The sequence below is a fragment of the Balaenoptera ricei genome, chromosome X (genome assembly GCF_028023285.1).
Source record: "Balaenoptera ricei isolate mBalRic1 chromosome X, mBalRic1.hap2, whole genome shotgun sequence".
In the NCBI taxonomy this organism is placed as follows: domain Eukaryota; kingdom Metazoa; phylum Chordata; class Mammalia; order Artiodactyla; family Balaenopteridae; genus Balaenoptera; species Balaenoptera ricei.
In genome coordinates this window covers 99625447-99628803 of record NC_082660.1, presented here as the reverse complement: position 1 = coordinate 99628803, position 3357 = coordinate 99625447, and the positions used below count along the sequence as shown (strand labels likewise).

Below are 3357 nucleotides of genomic sequence, written 5' to 3'. Positions count from 1 at the left end.
TTATAAATTAACTTTATTGAGGTATAAAGTACATGCAATAAAATGCACCCATTTAAGTGTGTGGTTTGATGACAGATGTATATGTTCATGTTAACAGTCACTCCAATCAAGATATAGAACATTTCCATCACACCAGAAAGTTCCCTCATGCTCCTTCGCAGTCCACTTCCCTCAAGTCTAAAGCAACCACTAGGGACTTCCCTGGTGGCACAGTGGTTAAGAATCCGTCTGCCAATGCAGGGGACACGGGTTCAATCCCTGGTCCGGGAAGATCCCACATGCCACGGAGCAACTAAGCCCGTGAGCCACAACTACTGAGCCTACAAGCCACAGCTACTGAGCTCACGTGCCACAACTACTGAGCCCACATGCCTCAAGCCCATGCTCCACAACAAGAGAGGCCACCGCAATGAGAAGCCCGCGCACTGCAACGAAGAGCAGCCCCCACTCGCCACAACTAGAGAAAGCCCGCGCACATCAACGAAGACTCAACACAGCCACAAAATTAATTAATTAATTAATTTTAAAAAAGATAATTGGAGAATATTAAAAAAAATAAAGCAGTTACTAACGTTATTTATATATCATAGATTACTTTTGGCTGATCTAAAATATGATATATATGGAAGCATACAATATGTATTCTTTTGTGTCTGGTTTCTTTTGTTCAGCTTACTGCTTTTGAAATTCACAAGTTACTGACAGTATCAGAAATTTATTCCTTTTTGTTACCAAGTAGTATTCCATTTATGGCTATGCCACAGTTTATCTATTCACTAGTTTATGGACATTTAGATTGCTTCCAACTTTTAGCTATTACAAATAAAGCTGCTATGAGCATTTGTATGCAAGTCTTTGTTTGGACATATGTTTTCATTTCTGTTGTGTAAATACCTCCAAATGGAATTGCTGAATAATAACTAGGTGTATGCTTAACTTCATAAGAAACTGCCAAACTATTTTTAAAAGTGGGTGTGCTGCTTTAATATGCACCTGTAATGTAAGAGAGTTCCGGTTGCTCTACAACCTCACCTACATGTGTTTTTGTCGACTGACAAAATTTTTTTTTAATTTTAATTTTATCCATTCTAGTGGCTGGGATTTGGTATCTCACTGTTATTTTAATTAGCATTTCCCTAGTAACTAATTATTTTAGATACCTTTTCATGTACTTATTGGCCAATTAGCCATTCATATATATTCTTTGATGAAGTGTCTGTTCAAGTCATTTGCCCATTTTTTTTGTTGTTGTTCCAGGCTTATGTTTATTAAAATCTAAACAAAGGATTCCTCTGCAAGGTATTTTCCCATGTGATAGAGACAGCTGCCCCACTGCCCGCCTACATTCGCTCTAACTTCCAGTGACAAAAAAAGGCAGAGGGTGATACATGTCACTGATTATAAAAATCTATGCTCTGTAATTTAAACAAATTCCTTTCCAATGTGCTTAGTTATTTCTGAAGAACTCCATGGCTCATCAGTTGGCTAGCAGGCCAATGGACAATCATCGTTAACTACAAAGTACTTCGAGTCTATAAATTCATCTCTCAAGTTTCGACATTTAAAGAAAAAGCACTGCACAGAGAATAATAAACAAAGACGGGATGACTGAATCAGTCCACACCAGAGTTCTTCATGGCCCATCACCAGAGCTAAATTTCTTCAAAAATCAAATTCCAAATGTCCCACAATCTCTTTCAAATGTGTGTTTTTACAGATTAGGGAATCAACATTTCTTTATAGGAGCACGTAAACATTTTTCACCTCTGAAGGAGGAGTCTGTAAAACCTGAGAAGCTGTATAACTGAGAATCTCTTCGGAATGACATGTTTACGCTGAGAGAAGGGACAGTGGTAATGTTCTCTCAGGGTTCACAGGCTTTTGTTGATGTTGCTGGTGTTTTTAATCAAAGAAAAGATGGAGTATATTTTCTAGGTCTTGCAGGCCACTTTCTCTTTTTATCATCTATATGATTGTTCAAGTAGAACAATTATTAGAAATCTTTAAACTATTATTTCTGGACCTTCCTTAATTTCCTTGAAAAAAAAACTACACTGGAAACATGCAATACCTAATTATTCAATTAGATGAAGCAGCACAAGAAGAGATCCAAGGACGCCCCTGCTCACATCAGACAGACAACTTGGATCTGAAAGATTAACACATTAAATGACCGCCAAATAATCAGATTCCAAACATTACAGACAATTACATATCAAATAGCCAGACATGGTGGTATATTTTAAAAGATCGTGCCCACAGTAAGCAAATGACATAGTGATGGAACATCAAAACAAAGCTGATGAATAAAAAGGCACACTCTAAAAATTCAGGAGCAGAAAGAACAGTTCTTTTTGGTTTGTTTTGTGTCTAATGTAGGAGGAAAGGAAAACAGGTGTATTCAAATCATTTTCAGGTGAAGGGTTCTGTCAGCTGAAGCAGTTAATGGTGGCTTCTTTCTCCCAGGACCAAAGCAGTCTTTTCTTCCATTGGCTTCTGAGAACGTGTTTAGTGTTCCGATGTGTAGAAGTGATACATCAGGGCTACAACCAGTGCTGAGACAGCTGGGATCACTCAGTTGGTCCACCAGCTGGAATTAGAATCAATAGTAGTAATAAGAGTTTCCGAAGGCTTGGTTATCTTTGAACTGTCATCCGGATGCAGCTCCCCAATGATAAACGTTTTGGACAATTCTCGAGCATCTGTAGAGTGTCCGACATCCTCAAAGTTTTAAGTAGCATCATCTCCAGCTTGTTCCCGTAAGACTTCTTCCCCACCAGGGTGCTCCTCCAAAAATTTGGTCAAATTGTACGCCTTGTAATGCAGGATCAGCCAGGTGCTCTTGCTGTGGTTGTGCTTCTGGATCTCTTCCACGGTGTAGTACTTCACGGCTTTGTCGGACTCCTTGGCCATTTCAGAACACGGCGAGCCTCAGGCCCTAAAGGGAGCAGTGGAGCTGGGCAGAGTACAGCGGGCGTCTCTGCGAACTTGCCCCGGGACATTCCCCGCGGCCTGGCTCTGCGCCTGGGCAGGAAGGCAGGCCCATTTCCCCATTTTTTAAAAACTGAGTTGTTTATGGCTTCTTAGTATAAAATTAGAAATGAAAAAGGAGAAGTTACAATAGACACCTCAGAAATACAAAGCATCCTAAGAGACTACTACAAGCAACTCTAGGTCAATAAATGGACAACCTGGAAGAAATGGACAAATTCTTAGAAAGGTATAACCTCCCAAGACTGAACAGGGAAGAAACAGAAAATATGAACAGACCAATCACAAGTAATGAAATTGAAACTGTGATTAAAAATCTTCCAACAAACAAAAGTCCAGGACCAGATGGCTTCACAGGTGAATTCT

At 39.6% G+C, this 3357-nt stretch overlaps 1 pseudogene; it reads right to left on the bottom strand.

Annotated features, from left to right (window-relative positions):
• Nucleotides 1-2320: 2320 nt before the first annotated feature.
• Nucleotides 2321-2913, bottom strand: LOC132357472 (cytochrome b5-like; annotated as a pseudogene).
• Between the last annotated feature and the right edge of the window lie 444 nt (nt 2914-3357).